Here is a 17,451-nt window from a genome sequence, read left to right on the forward strand (position 1 = left end):
TATTTATTTTTTTGCCATACAATCTGCTTTAAGAAAGACGTGCATGCCCCCCCCCCCCCCCCCCCCCCCATGCTGTGCAGTTAATGTGCCTCCTCGCTGCAGAAGCACCATAGGATCCCTTTGATATGACTTAGCCTGACAGCGTACCATCCAAGACGCGACCATGTGTGTCACAGCACAGAAATAGAGGAGCTTATTTCTTTACATCTCCAGCCTGCTATAAATATTCCAAAGCTCTCTGTTCTCGCTCTCTCTTTCTTTTTTTCTTCCTGCTCCTTTCTCCCTCTCTCCCCCCTCCCCTTCTCTCTGTTTGTCCACTTGTTTTCCCCCTACACACTGTGCCTCCCACATCTTCTCTTCCCCCCTCTGCTCCTGTTGTACGTGATGTAGAGCAATGCGTCTCGTCTGTCTAGAAAGAGGCAGATCGGGTAAAGCGGGGATGACAAAAACACTCATGTGCATGTGTGTATCTCATTTCTGATTTGTTCCTATTTAGTAAACTAGAGAAACCACTTCCTCCTTCCCTTGGTTACTTTCCTAGCTCACAGATTTTCCAGCAATCAAGTGCAGCGTGACGGTTAATCGCGGCCGTTAATCCCGTCTGCTCGGATGTTTGATTGAGAAAAAAAAAACATTTAAAAAAAAAAAAAAAGAGGGCCAAGCTGATTTTGCCCTTCACTCAACTGCCATGTCCGTGCCCCTAAACGTGAGGGCACCAGTGCGCCCCGTGCTCGGTTGTGGGAAGTAAAGCGTGCCACCTATATGAAGTCACGCAATCCCCAACCCCCACCCTGGACACATGTTCAACATCCTCTGGGCACAGAGCTGAGCGGAGCACTGAGACACAGCTGAGAATTAGAGAGAGAGGGAGAGAGGGCAGTGAAGTGGAAATATGGGTGAGCATCAGAGAAAGACAGAAATAGAGCGATAAAGCAGCGAATTAGGCAGAGGCACAGAGAGGAGGAGGAGGAGGAGGAGGAGGAGGAGGAGGAGGAGGAGGAGGAGGAGGAGGAGGAATACAAGGTCTGTCACAGAGGCGGTGATGCTTCGTGCAGACTAGTTTTTTTCTTCTTCTTCTTGGAGCAGAAAGCCACCCCCCCTCCTGTTGTGAGCGTGGATGTGAGAGCCTCGTGGATTTTCTTCCCGTCTGAGTCTCAGTGGAATTCATCGCATCCGGAATCCAAAACAACCGCACAGACGGGAGGATGCGACCGTGGCTGGATGCTGGTGCGGGCCTGTGACGTCTGCACTCCCCTCTCTCTCTCTCTCCGTGTGTGTGTGGCTATACCTTTTCTTCACCATAAGGATGGGCTCCGGCAGCACTGACCCAGATTGTGGAGTCCCGGCGGTCTTTGAACGCGCGATGCGCACGAGCGACGCTCTGCACCCCCGCCGCCGCCTCCGCTGACATCCGTCTCCGTGGATACGCGCAGCCACTGCCAGGGTGAGGATGCCGCGCTGTGACACACGCACGCTCAAATGTCAGGCTGATGGGGTTTTTTGTATGTGCACGTGCCTGCTATGCCACTTTGACCATGTACATCGCATTTGTATCTCTCACACGCGTGATTCTCCCTCTCAGACACAGACATCGTGTGTGTGTGCGTGTGTGTGTGTGTGTGTGTGTATGGGGGGGGGGGGATGTGTATTTCCTTTCAGAGGCTTCTAACAGTACCATGGAGTGGCTGTGATGGTGAACCGATGCCGTGTTGTGTTCATGCACTATGCAGAATAGCTCCATGTATAATGTATGACCTATGGAGATATCATGGTGGGCAACAAGTAACTGTGCTTCACCCCCCAAAGAGGAAAGTAGGTTAGGATGGGACCGGCTGAGAAGATCTGAATAAAACATTCATTAAAGTCCTTTTGGTTTCTGAAAGCATTTGACTTTGTTCTGCTCGGAAGGAAAATGGACACAAGGAAAATGTTGTTCCTTCTCACTGGAGAAGATAAAGCAACTTAATCCAGCTGGATCCCATCTGAGCCTGTCCGATAAAGACCCCAGTCACTTCCTCCTCAGTCTGGTCAGTGCAGTTCAGTTCAGTTCATTTTAGATAATCGAATCTTAATTTAATCCATGCGTCCTCAAAGGAGTCAATAATATCCCAGATCAGGACACCGACTACAACATAGTAATGGGTGTTACTTAACCGGGGGTCAGGCTAGATTGACTGGAGGCGAGACGCAGTAGGTGAGCAAAGAGCGTCTCGTTCAGTAATTACACGTCACATGACGGTGAGCGAGGCTGACTTTAGTGGACGGACGCATCTCGAGACATCAGATGACAGTCGTACCTGTTGTCATCGCCCCTCGGGCATCACATGGACACTAAATGTGGTTGCAATAGCACAAAGCTTCAGGAGATATGATATTATAATTTTTTTTCCCCATCAGCTCTGCCCACAGCATCTGAGCTAACTTTGTGAGCCTGCGATAGCAAAAGAAGTTTGGAACATCAGAAATAAAAAAAATACGTTTATAAACGTTAATATATAGCGTTTAAAAAGCGCCACCATGAGGCCTGATTGTGCCCAAACACTGTGTGAAGTAGATCGACTGAGCGGTTGTCAAGATGTGCGAAGGATGTATCCACAAACTCACGGACAGACTATGGTTCCTTGCTTCATAGTTTGATGGTCGGACACAGCCCACTTTAATCCAACATCAGAAAGGTTTGAGGGATGGAGTTTCAGGAAGTTATTAAAGGGTTCTACAAGCACATAACTGGCAACTTTATGAGTGAGCTGACAATTTTGGAATCTTTAAGACTTAAATCTTATGTCATGTATTAAAAGTGAGTGAAAACTCTGGTCCAAGTGTCAGATACGACACTACACTGTCAGATATAGGTGACATAGACGTTTGCCTACTTAGTGACGATACAGTCAATGCCACATATGTCTTATTGTAGCCCTTTGAATGGCATACTTGAATCTAAATGTGGTCCAGATTTGTTCAACGCGTGGGGTCCAAAATATTCCCTCTCTTGTCACGTCATGTCAAACACAGCTCCGCTTAAGAATGACGTTCCACAGCGTCTCGAGAAGCGGTGCACATTTCATCTCACAAATCCGTTGCGAGGCATTTTTGATGGGGATTGATTTACGGTGCGTTTGCTTGTGGAGGAGTGGCGCTATACGACAGCAGTGGAAGCAGTACGTCCAGTGGTCACCGCTTCACCGATCGGTTATCGGCCCCCTCGTGGCGCTCGTTAGCTCGACACAAAATCTTCAGCGCAAAAGAGCTGACAGGATTTGTCACATTATTGTAATTGCTCCACCGACATGACAGAACGTTTGAACAAATATTCTCATAATCCTGCCTCCCCGCGAGAGCCATGAACTAAACTATCTCCTCAACATATGATGACACGTAGGAGTCGATTGCCTTTATTCAAGGAGACATCTGAGAAGTATTATCGTAGCAACAGGGCTGACCTGACCTTGATGGAGATAAAATTCCTTTAAACAGGAGTGGATGCACAGTAGCTCAGGGCAAGGGGGATAATAACCATTGTTTGTTGCTGCATCTATTCCCTGTTTGGTGCATTGAAGCAGATAGTCTAATGCATTCGATTGGGTGGCTGGATGATGGCATTGTGCACTGGCATAAAAGGGGTCAGCGGTAGCCTAGAGGTTAAAGAAAGGCTTGGACGGTGAGGGCCGTTGCTGGAGTCACACACTGGTCAGGAAAACATGGGTACGTAGTGGTTAATGCACTATTTAAAAAAAACAAAAGCCATTGTAGAGAAGCCATTAGACCAGCAGTAATCAATAGTTTTCAAATTTACATCAGAATCAGCTTTAATGGCAATGTGAACACATACCAGTTATTTGACCTTTTTTTTTCATTGTAAATGCTTAATGGATATACATGGACTGGATGATTATGTACACTAGGCACTTGTATAGATGTCTCGTATAAAGAGTTTGCAGTTCATGTGGTCTACATGTTAAAAAGGTATGCACTTTAATTGTAAAAGCATCGTCTATATTGGGAGAATTCAGAAAATCAAAAGGGGTTAATAGCCTATTGTTTTGGTGTTAAAGTGTGCAGATTTACGGTCTGGTCTGGGCCCCTCATATCAACCTCCCTTAGCTCACTGTGCGCTACCCGCCAAACACCAAATGGCAGACAAACATTTGGACTTGCTTGTGAAGAAGGTTGAGCATCTTTAAAAATAAACATCAATATTTGTTCTTCTCTATTCGATATTCAGACGACGGTTACAGCTGATCCCGACCAACAGTGCCATCAGCAGTGATGGCGCTGTTGGCTGTTTGCACCGCTAACGCTAGTAGCGCTGTTAGCTGCGAGCCGCCAGGTTGAGAGCCAACCGGAGGCAATGGATATGCTCCAAGTTTCGTATTGAGCACCTTTTAAAAGTCCATTGCTTTTGTGCTTCCATTTTTATGATGGCCAGGAACACTATTCCTCTCTTAATTTCCCCTCCGTTTCTCCTTGATATGTATAAGGCAGGGCTGCACGGTGGTGCAGTGGCTAGCACTGTCGCCTCAGAGGGGGCCCGAGGTTCGGATCCCGGTCTGGGCGGTCCTTCTGTGTGGAGTTTGCATGTTCTCCCCGTGTCAGCGTGGGTTCCCTCCGGGTTCTGCAGCGTCCTCCCACATTTTATATTAATTTTTAGTTGTAGCTCTCCGACTCGTAGAACAATATCTGTCTCTTTCGCTGCTAAATGCTCCACTATATTCACTAGCTAGTCTCTAACTATTTGTCTCTTTCCCTGCTAAATGCTCCACTATATTCACTAGCTAGTCTCTAACTATTTGTCTCTTTCCCTGCTAAATGCTCGACTATATTCACTAGCTAGTCTCTAACTATCTGTTTCTTTCGCTGCTAAATGCTCCACTATATTCACTAGCTAGTCTCTAAATATCTGTCTCTTTCGCTGCTAAATGCTCCACTATATTCACTAGCTAGTCTCTAAATATCTGTCTCTTTCGCTGCTAAATGCTCCACTATATTCACTAGCTAGTCTCTAACTATCTGTCTCTTTCGCTGCTAAATGCTCCACTATATTCACTAGCTAGTCTCTAACTATCTGTCTCTTTCGCTGCTAAATGCTCCACTATATTCACTAGCTAGTCTCTAACTATCTGTCTCTTTCGCTGCTAAATGCTCCACTATATTCACTAGCTAGTCTCTAAATATCTGTCTCTTTCGCTGCTAAATGCTCCACTATATTCACTAGCTAGTCTCTAACTATCTGTCTCTTTCACTGCTAAATGCTCCACTATATTCACTAGCTAGTCTCTAAATATCTGTCTCTTTAACTGCTAAATGCTCCACTATATTCACTAGCTAGTCTCTAAATATATGTCTCTTTCGCTGCTAAATGCTCCACTATATTCACTAGCTAGTCTCTAACTATCTGTCTCTTTCGCTGCTAAATGCTCCACTATATTCACTAGCTAGTCTCTAACTATCTGTCTCTTTCACTGCTAAATGCTCCACTATATTCACTAGCTAGTCTCTAACTATCTGTCTCTTTCACTGCTAAATGCTCCACTATATTCACTAGCTAGTCTCTAACTATCTGTTTCTTTCGCTGCTAAATGCTCCACTATATTCACTAGCTAGTCTCTAAATATCTGTCTCTTTCGCTGCTAAATGCTCCACTATATTCACTAGCTAGTCTCTAACTATCTGTCTCTTTCACTGCTAAATGCTCCACTATATTCACTAGCTAGTCTCTAACTATCTGTCTCTTTCGCTGCTAAATGCTCCACTATATTCACTAGCTAGTCTCTAACTATCTGTCTCTTTCACTGCTAAATGCTCCACTATATTCACTAGCTAGTCTCTAAATATCTGTCTCTTTCGCTGCTAAATGCTCCACTATATTCACTAGCTAGTCTCTAAATATCTGTCTCTTTAACTGCTAAATGCTCCACTATATTCACTAGCTAGTCTCTAAATATCTGTCTCTTTCCCTGCTAAATGCTCCACTATATTCACTAGCTAGTCTCTAACTATCTGTCTCTTTCACTGCTAAATGCTCCACTATATTCACTAGCTAGTCTCTAAATATCTGTCTCTTTAACTGCTAAATGCTCCACTATATTCACTAGCTAGTCTCTAAATATATGTCTCTTTCGCTGCTAAATGCTCCACTATATTCACTAGCTAGTCTCTAACTGTACCAGTTGTATATCTGTGGACTATAAAACCAAAGCAGTGAGCTAAATTAGAGCTGCAGGATGATAATTATGTGTGTGTTTTGCCACTCTGACGGACTACTTTCTTGTATTTATGATGAGAAGAAACATTTTTGACTGGCGCAAGTTTAGATTCAAAGGAATGTTTTAGGGCCAAAAATAACGAGAAAACAATTGTGTAAAAATATGAAATGTTGCTATTTTGTGGCATTAAAAAAAAAAGACCAGCATGAAACATCATCTACTCATAAATCAAATCCAAAACTTTCCATATTAGACTTGACCGGTTTAAGTCTTAATGACAGGGTGGACATGAGAAAGAGCGGAATAAATACACTATAAGATATTAAAAGTATATCAAATTAAAGAAATACATCTGTAATAAATAGCTCTTCATCAAAGATCAGACTTGACGGTCCCATAAAGACTTGCTGTGGAACCAGATAAGAGACTGGGAACGACAGAATGGTAACATCACTACAGTGACTTAGAACCTTTCCAACATGAAGGACGCATAAAAAATAGCCTTGTGCTTAAAATATCTCATCCAAGGACTATTTGTGGAATGAAAGGAGAGAAGGATGCATAATATTTCCATGTTTAAGAGATAATTTAAAACCCTCTCAAATGCTGAACTGAATTAAATGGATATGCTAATGACATCATTAATTAGTTTATGATATACTTATTTTGTTCATATTGGTCTGTTTTTTGGACTATTTCAGTATTTCTCCATCGGATACAAGCGACAGGAGTAGCGGGGAAGGGGGGGGGGGTTTGCTTGTGAAAAACACTGTCAAGTCTATCACCTCATGATATTAGTAATTTCAGCTGAAACATTATTTTTTAGTTCATATTATTTGATGTCTTTTCTGTTATTTTAGTCTCTAAATACTCTGTCACAAATTAATTGACAAGTTATTGTAGGTATTGTAGTTTATGTGTGTGTTTTAATGCTTTTAATGCTTTATTGTAATATTGAACGTGTCCTTTCAGCCACTTTTTTAGTCCAGGACATTTTCTAAAGACGCTCTTCTCTTGGTCCCCAGAGGATGAAGCCGACTAACTTCTGTGATCCCTGACATTTCCTCTAGTGCCACGATAAGGCTGATGTTTGTAAAGTGACATATCTTATTTGCTACAAATAATTCAGGCAAAATGGAGGAAAAATAATTTGTGTGATGCCCTGACGATATTCACACTTATTCAGTGAAACATCTCAACATCTGTGGATTGGCATCAAACTTTATACGTCAATAGTTCACTGTCTTAATGACTTTTCCACTGGTGCCAAGGGAAGGTTGACTTTTTGGTTGTTACTGAAATATCTGTATACATTTGGTACACATTTATGTTCAGTTTGAAGTTAATAAATAGGGATGAGGTCTCCTGTAGGTTTAATCTTTGGGTTAAAGCAAATATTATGCTAAATAACAACTTTTTTTAAAACAATTTTTGCACTGAATACAGCTGCAGCAGTATGCATCATGCATAAGCCTCACAGAGCTGCGAGCATGGCGGTAGATTCTTAGTCTTGCTTTTACATTCCAGACATAAATACAGTGGGGACCACAGTGAAAAACAAACAGGTAGCAAGCAGGGCATCGGCAAGTACATAGACGGAAAGAGTCTCTAGCTGTTCAGTGGTCTGTGGGAACATCCTGAGCTTAATGTTTCAACGTGTAAAAGTACCTACAGTTCCTTGTGAAAGCTACATCTCCTGCTCATTTTCCCAGTGTGAGTTGTAAACTCACAACACTGGCTCGCCAGTTTATCAGCAGGATGTGATTTTGGGGGAGAAGTATGTATTCATTAGATACCCAGGGGGCAAAATCTCAGCGAGGTCCTGTCCTAATTCATTCCAACATCAATGCCAGAGGCTGAGCCGCAGCCTTGATTGCACCAATTTACCCTCCCACCCATCCAAAAGGAAGACGTGTAATTACACTATTTACACGGGAGCGCTTTCCTCTCTGAAAGGTAGAAGTAAACACACTCTAGCCTTGTTTTTTCTTCTTTTCCACCAGCCATTGTGATGAAAACATACAACATATTTCTAACCGTTTGTCCCTGTGACACCGATGAAGAGAAACACTAATGTTAGCAGGGCTGCAACAAAGGCTCCAATGTGGACTGAATAAGGTCATCTCATGGAAGACACCTTTCTGAACACAGCAATGCAAAATAGCTATGAAGCTACAAATTAATTATTTGAAATGTTTTAAGATGATAAATTGCTGCTGTTTTAGCCAGAACATTTATTATATCCTCCGCCAAGGAGGTTATGTTTGTCGGCAGGATTAGGATACAACTACTGGCCTGATTTTCACGACAGAATGGGGTCTTGCATGGGCCATGAAGGAGCCCATTAAATTCTGGAGCGGTTTCTGAATCACAGGCCGGATACACACACATGTATTCTTTCTTTTTGTGAACCGGGTTTGCTTGCGCTCCCCAAGTGCCCTTCTAGTCTAATCTGTAGCTGATTGCATGTCCCCCCCCCCCCCCCCACCTATTTATGACTTGTGAATAATTCTGAATGTCTAAGTATAGAAGAACCTCTCTTCAAAAAGGTATGATTGTTATTGGCTGTCTTCCCCCGAATGAGAGGAGAAGATGGGATACCTATCACATTTCTTCTGTTAGCCTAGCTTAGCATAAGGACTGTGGGCGGGAGGGAGGAAACACACCTACCAGCACACTTCAAAAAAAAGAAGCTCAAGAACATGACGCCACATCCAGTTTTAGTACCAAACTAGTGGTACCAAACGTTGCAACTTCAGGAAGTCGTGCACGATAGCTGCATCAAGCTATATATTCATCGAGAAATCAGAAACGGCATTTAATTCCACCCTTAAATTCACAAATTGTTTTTACACTCCTGTGTGTGTGTGTGTGTGTGTGTGTGTGTGTGTGTGTGTGTGTTGAACGAATGTGGGACAACATGTTCTACAGATGCTTAGCTTTGCATTATTTTAGAATAATTTTTAGAATTTTCCTCTAAAGACAATGTGAAAAGGGGTCCCTGATAGTGATAATTCAGAGAATTATATTCATCACTGACTTCAAGTATTATTGGATGTACTTGCCCTAGCGTTGGCTTTGCAGACGTGTTCACGTCACAGTAACTGGTGGGGTGCCATCAAACGTATCTGCTTGTGGTTCGCAGCGTGTTTATTAATGCTGCGTATGCATTGCCAAGCTGGAGAATCCGTTTCTCAGTTTTCTTGTGTTTTAAACGTTATTTTATTGTGTGTTATCAGAGGGCCGAGGGTGTTCTTCTCAGGTTACTGTACTTTGATCTTTTCTCTGCCATCTATATATCGAGATGTTGAAAGTAGCCTGTAATTCATTTTTGAGGAAGGCCTACATTTCCCTTTTTGTCCTACTTTGGACTTCTATTCAGGGAAATATTGCATTTGTTGCCACACTACTAACTAACACGCATTGTTACACATTAATATACTGTATGTATGCCCATCATTGCATGTTTTTTATAGAACTAAGTCGTCTTCTTATCTGAATACTCTTTATCCATTATCTGATTCACAGCCTACAGCCTTTATTGAGATGTATGAATGAGGAAAACCGCCCTCTGTTGAAAACAAAACGGACCTCTGTTGCTAATTGTTAAATTAGTACACTGGTTTGAGATCTCGTCCCAAAGAACGGCTTCTCGCTGTCTATACATAGAGGATGAAGTGTAAGAATGGACTCCCTCGGTGGCACATGTTGTAGTTATTGTGCGTCTACGTTATGAATGTCTTGACATTCTCGTACGTTGAGCCATAGAGACGACGTCACCATGGGTATATTTGAGGGCTTTCATTCATCTTAATGAGATATCTGCTATTTAAAATGAGGCACACGCGCTCTTTCACCGTACAAAATTATTTTCTTTCCTGAGAAAAATACGTCTTTGAGGGAAAATCGTTTGTCAGTAGACTTTTTTTTATTTATTTTTTATTTGTACATTCTGACTTGGGATTTGTTTGGCTTGTTCTTGTGACTGAGAAAAATAAAGCAACACCTTTGAGGTGTAACCTGTCTTCTCCCGTCTCCTTGGTTACCGTGTGGCTGGAAGGAGAACACACACACACACGCACACACACACACACACACACACACACACACATATAGGAGGTGGGATACAGTGACGAGAATGGATGAAGAACTCCATCTACTGGCCAACTATCGGGACAACACACTTAAAAAGTTGTGGCTTGAGCGTTACATGAATAAAAATAAAAATCTCTCCAAAGCCGGTTGCAATATTATACAAAGCCAAAGATATCTTAAATCAGAACTCACTATATATTCTCTATGAATGTTAAACGCACACAAAACCCAAACTAATCCAATTCTATTGCTCCAGAAGAGAGCGTAGTGACACGCCAGCACAATATTTATGAACTTGCATGATATTCCCTGATCAGAGGTTATTTGAAATGAGGGAATTAATGATTTAGGGGAATAGGAAATATGCAATATGACAAATATTCAAGAATGTATTCGTAACTAGATTTATAATAAGTGGAAGCCTAGATTTGAAAGGGGGATAAATAAGCTAAAGCTTTAGTCTACAACTGTTTGGTTTCCCCTTTAAGTTATTGCCTGATTGTTATTTATTTATATGTGCATTCTTTTTAGGAAAATTGTTAATAGGGACTGAAATAAATCACTGCTGCTACTTCTGCTGTGTGGACTAAAACAGGTGTAACTTCTAACTGAAATGTCATAACTCCGTTTCATTAAGAGTCCCAGAAAACAAACACAGTGAGCCCAAATGTACGCTGAGCCTGAAGCTGAGAATATAAATCATTATGATTAGTAAATTTCCCCTCCGTCCTTTTTTCATGCTGTGACGATGCAAAATGAAGTAAAATGCCTCTTCGTGTGCTGCGGAAACTATAACAGGAGCAACGTGCAATTTCTGATGTAAAAAAACAACCAAATATAAAGGCTTTAGCTACTCCACGAGACAATGAGATTAAAAAAACAACAGCTCTCTGACTGCATCTCAACCTCTTTGGGTTCAAAGCAGGACAACCGGTGATTTATGTTGAAACTGTGCAGGCATCCTGGTAGTAATCTGCCAACATCACTAGATGGCAGTGCTGATTCACATTTAAACTATATTAGTTTTGAATGAGTGTCGACATACCTGTATTAAACAATATTAGTTATAATAAAATTAAATAAACAAAGGTTATCTTTGCACGAATCGGGACAGACTCTCCAAGTGATCTTAAGTCTGACTTCTGTCAAGCCCCTCTCGGATCTTAAAATCTAATCTAATACATTTCTATTTTTATTTTCTACATGAATGTGTTTGATTGATTAGTTGTGTCCTTCCTTTTTCCTGAAAATACTTATTTTAAGTGCAGACCCTTCTGCTCTTCTGGGTTGAAGGACAGTCAAACGAGGGAAAATCCGACTCTGATGTGTGTGTGTGTGTGTGTGTGTGCGTGTGTGTGTGTGTGTGTATGTGTGTGTGCGTGTGCGTGTAGCAGGAACAACACACACGTGTAAATAATAGCATGAAAGATGGCTGTGTTTTGCATTTCGTTTGATCCATTCCATTCACTCGCATTGCTTCCTAGGACGCTGTTCGCTGCAGTGATAGTTACTGTAATTCTGGCTGAACAATATTGAAATCGCACACATTATTCATTCATCATAATGTGAATCTGCAAATGAAAAAGAATCGATTTAAAGTACAATACCAGTAATTATTTCCTTCCTGCACGGTGGAGTGAACCGAGTCACCGAGTCACACACACACACACACACACACACACACACACACACACACACACCTGTGGCTAAAGGTTTGCTCCGCAGCTTGATTCTGCTGGTCTCTTCATATCCTCTGACAGAGTGACACACAACGTAAAAATCCTATCAAGTTGATGCAAAGCAAGTATATATATATATATATATATATATATATATATATATATATATATATATAGATATATATATATATATATATATATATATATATATATAGATAGATAGATAGTTGGTTCCAAAATGACAGTTTACCTCATGGCCATGTTTAAATGTCAGTGGGGACCTGTCAGTAGTGGGGAAAAACACGTATGTCGACACTAATTCAAAACTACAGTGTGTGAGGTGATGAGTATTTATATTTATATAAATAAATATATAAATATAAAGTGAACAGATGTACCGTCGGTATCTGTGAAATCTGCAGTGGGATTATGATATGCAGATTAACAACAAATGTGCCGTGTTTACTTCTCTTCCCTGCAGCTACGCCACCAAGACTGATTCATAATAATAATCCCCAGCCGGAGAACAAACATCTGGGCGTGGAGAGAGAGAGAGAAGAGAGAGAAGAGAGAGAGAGAGAAGGAAGAGGGCTCCGTCTCAGCAGATGGTGTCACTGCAGCAGCACTTCTCCAGGTAGCGCACTGAAACACACTCTACCACGTGGATGTGGAGGCAAACACCGATGACAACATTTGAGATCTTTAAAGGGGAACTCAAAAATCAGAGTGTGAACTATGTGAACGTTAATCTAAAGCTTTGTGGGGCTCCAGGTGTACAAGGGGCTGAAGACTACAGCGTTGTGTAGATAGAAAGACATAACGCACCAAAGTACTAGAGTTGCATTTTGGGTAACGTAGGCGCAAAGGTTTTGACAAGGAAAAAGGAATAAACTGTCCTCCAAGAGTCCAAAATAAGTCGCCTCACAGCTAACAGACACCCTCTGTTTGCATGTTCCTCCATGTCAGCGTGGGCGTTCTCCGGGTTCTCCGGCTTCCTCCCACAATCCAAAGACAAGTGTTTACTCTAAATGTCCTGAGTGTGAGTAGTTGTCAAAAGTTAGGGCGAGGGTTTTGCATTATAACGTTTCCATGCAAACGAATGCTCGAACATTCATTTCACGGGTTGGAGAAAATAGCTGATTTATGAAGAAAAAAAGAGATGTTTCAGAACTGGACTGAGAACTATCCATTTAGTTTCAGGTAGAGACACAGAGGTACTTCAGATACGGATTTAATGATTTCATGTACTGTGAGTCCGTATGACCGAACTAACAAAGACAAGATAATCGATGACTACACACAATAAAACTTCAAAAACAAGAGTCGATGGATATATATCCAGGTCCCAGTTAGTCTTCTAAATCTAGCTTTTTTTTAAATGTGGTAATAATGTAGATTGTAAAATGTCCAAATAAGATGTTTTCACAGTTCATCGCTTATTTAATGAAAAGTGAGAGATGTCGTTGCCTTCGACCACCTGTGTGAGGAACGATGCGTTCATAAAGTTTAAAGTTATAACAAAATGCACGGCACGACATCCGTCAAAGGCATCAAACACCAAACGTGATGAACTGCCGGACTCCGGCGGCGACATCCCAACAGTTTCATTAACTTGAGAGCCCGCTTCGTGCACAGAAATGGTCTTTGATTGAAATTATACGCTCAGTTTTATTACGGTGGCCGACACGGATATAAAGTGTCAAACCTACCGCAGTGAGAGGCGACCACTTATTGATCTCCCCTCCCGGCATGCCATTAAGATAAATATGAACCGAGTTGTACGTCCACCAACTGTTTAGGCTGCTGACGGCTCCTCGAGATGCAAGTTCGATGCCGTGAGATGAGGCCCGATGATTTGTGACTGTTCATTCAGCCCCGCCATGCGGATCTGAACCACTAACATTTAGCAAAGTTAGGCTTGTTTTTTCTCTCCTTGCTGGGGAAGTTTCAGACGGCTGTAGAGCACGACCTATAATGGAAAAAAAACCGATTTATTTATTTATATCATTTTGTTGCACCAAACTTTAAGAGTATCTAGTTTAAACCTCTTTTAAATCAGTCAGTTTTTTTTCTTCTGTTGCACCTAAACTTTCACATATAATCCAGTATTAACTTTAAACTTAAACTTGAAGAGGTTTAACTTTTTAAAAAGCTGGCTTTTTAAAGATGGATGGAGCAAAATGAATACGTTCCTTTTAAGGGAAGTTACGGGACAAAGTGAACCTGATTGAGTTTGATGATGCTGCTGGAGCATTACAAAATAAATTGGTTCAGAGAAGAAGCTGTTATGGAGCTCAAGAGGATCGCTGGACGAACAAGGGCTTCTTTTTTTCTCAAGGTGAAACAAGATTTGTCCTGTTGTCCATAGTCTTATCGTCTATTATTTGAAAAGGTATCCACTTCCTGTCTCCTACGTGGGCGTGGCCGTGGCGTATTTGCTTCTCCCTCCACCTTGTTTGGAAAAGTTGAGGTCAAGTTGATGGATGAAAGAGGATTAGTTGTTTTTTTTTCATAATTAATTTACATTTTTTTTGCTAAAATTAGATAGCTACACGGCTAAAAGTCATATTTAACATCACGGAAATGTGTTGCCGCGGGAACTTTAGATATCAGAGACAAAGTTAAAAGTATTTCTAGATTCTTGTAACATACTAGACTAAATGGATCTCGTGTGCTCCGATGACATTTGCTGGTGATATTTCTTTTAACAGTGGCCTCTGAGAACCCTGAAGTAGTTCTGGTGAAGCTCTGGAGGATCTTTTGTGTCTAATATTTTATTTACGGAACAACTTCATCACTAAAATCTTTTTAAAAAGTTTTTAGATATTTTCCACATGACAAAATCTGGGTGGTTTCAATTTTAATTATTTTAATTTAGACTCACAACAAACACCAAATTGTGTGACAGTAATTTAGTTGGCTCACTATTTTTTGTAAAAAAACTCATCTCTTTGTATATATTAAACACAGCACATTGTCTTTATACACACACACACATATATATATATATATATATATATTGGGGGTGGAGAGGCGAATAAACAAGATGAAATACAGGATTGTAAATATTGTAAGGCTTTTATTTTGAAGGCAAGAATGGAAGGAGTGGATCTGGTTGAAAGGAGTAATAATGTTTGCTGTCTTGGTATTTCATAGTTCACTCAAACCGTTCAACCAGTTCTGCACAAGGTAAAGATTGTTAAATTTGTTAAGATGTTTGTGTTTAAAAAGTAAATTTTTTCTGATTATTAAGACCTTGTTTAGCAATAAGTGGGCGTAGAAAATGGATAAAAGGACGGAATACCAAACAATAAGCGAATTGACTCATTCATCACGTAAATATAGAGACTTTTTCCCTTAATGTTAGAAAATAGGAATTAATTAATTACATTTACAGATGGATTTCATGAGAACTGTATTAAATACATGCAGTGGGATTCAGTGACAGCTGGATTAGTAAAACCAAATTATCCTTTTGTTGACAAGGTGACTAAATATGTCTGTAAAGATATTTAAATATATGCAAATAAAGTTGACATTTTTCAATAAAGCAGCAGAAACCACTCTGGTGAGAAGGAAGTGGTCATTTCCATTTGAGACACATATCTATAAATCATATACATCCTGTAAACACATGCATGGGTGCACATGTGTGTCGACATGTGTATAGAGTATACATGCAGGATGTGTACTGCGTATGCTTTATAATGCATGACAGATGGGTAGATATTCCATATTTAAAGGAAAACTGGAATGGTATGAACCAAAATAATGCTTAGCTTTTATGCTTTACCGGTTTATTCAGTGCAAACAGAAGCAAAACCAGGTAGTATGAACTGTGTGTTTGTGAAAAAGCACCATTCAGCGTTCATTCAGCAGCACTTCTGGAAGGAGGTCGACCACACAGGGACAATCAGCCCTCAGACATCTCTCCTGCTAGACGGCGGTCTGGGGCGGCGAGGAGAGTACGAGGCCTCGTTAGGTTAGAGTTAGACCCGGACGGGACGGGAGCTTGTTTTTCCCCTTTTCTGAGAGCACTCGGCTGCACATTATTCCCCACATGGTCCACGGGGAGACCAAGAGACCCACTTTCCCTTCAGTGCCCAATCACAAACACAAAATAATGTCTAAGCCTGAGCCGAGGAAGCCGAGGACCCGTGTGGTTAGCCTCATTTCGAATGATCGGCGCCGGTGAGAGTCAGTGGGAGAGCAGCATGGGGGGGTGGGGGGGGAATGACTGCGGATTAGGGGAAAAAATAGAGGCATCGAATGAAATATTGCTGAGAATAACATGACTGTTAAATGGAGTCAGGTAGATTTGTGCGACTTCGCGAGGAGCGAGCGTGAGGACCGGCTCAGTGTTAAAATGATAACAGTTTAATTTAGTGACATTGAGGCTCAGGTGCTGTAAAACAAGAGGAAAAAGATCTGTGCAACGTCAGATTTAGTATCATATTTATTCACACATATACAGGAAGATGTGTTAACTCTTATACGCTCTTATCGGTGGAGTAGATGCTGTAGATTGGACCTTTGTCACAGAGTATGGGGGGAGGGGGGGGGGGGGGGGGGGTTACAGAGGGCGTGTGCATCTGATTCAGTTTGACGGACTTGTGACCTCTTCACCCGCTGGTTTAATTCTATCCGGGTTTGTTTCACGTTAGTGGCTGTGACTCGGGACAGGAATGCCAATGGTGTGCTCACAGTCGGCCGCTAGTGCTAAAGACTGCGCCACATGCATCATGCATTTGGGGGGGTGGGGGGGGGGGGCTGCTGCTCTGGAAGTGACAGAGCAAAATGTCACTGCGTACAACACTGTGTGGAACATGGTTTGTAGTCTATCAAGCATACACAGCTCAGAGGGAAAACAATCACAAAACCACAAGGCAAGACGACGCTGCGGTGGGAAGCCATTTCTGCAAATGCCAGCGGAAGTTGTATGTTTTTCGAAGCCTTATTAATATGTGACGGTATTATTTGTCTAAGAACAACGTGACTTTCCACACAACAGCTTAATATGAAATAAGAAAACCATTCACAATACACATTTTCAGGCATGGTATAGAACATTTGCACATTTCATTTTGGCCAGATAATACCTGAAATCAAACATGAAAGCTTTTTTTTGTTCGTTATGTTAACAATGGATCGATAACTATGTGCAAAGAGGTCACTTTCCTCAGCTTTAGCGAGTGTTGTAGTGCTATAAACTTAACCGTAACTTTACTGTTTCCATTCCCTTTCATCAAGAAGCGTCTGTACATGAAACCCACCATACTGTTTCTGCCCCGCACCAAACAGCAGACGGACAATGCTCGGGACTAGCTAGTCACTAGCTAGTGGCTAACTAGTGACTAGCTAGGGATTAGCTAGTCACTAGCTAGTGGCTAGCTAGTGACTAGCTAGGGATTAGCTAGTGACTAGCTAGGGATTAGCTAGTGACCACACTGAAGCGAGTAAAGATAACACACTTA

This window comes from Cyclopterus lumpus, chromosome 21 (genome assembly GCF_009769545.1).
Source record: "Cyclopterus lumpus isolate fCycLum1 chromosome 21, fCycLum1.pri, whole genome shotgun sequence".
Lineage (NCBI taxonomy): Eukaryota > Metazoa > Chordata > Actinopteri > Perciformes > Cyclopteridae > Cyclopterus > Cyclopterus lumpus.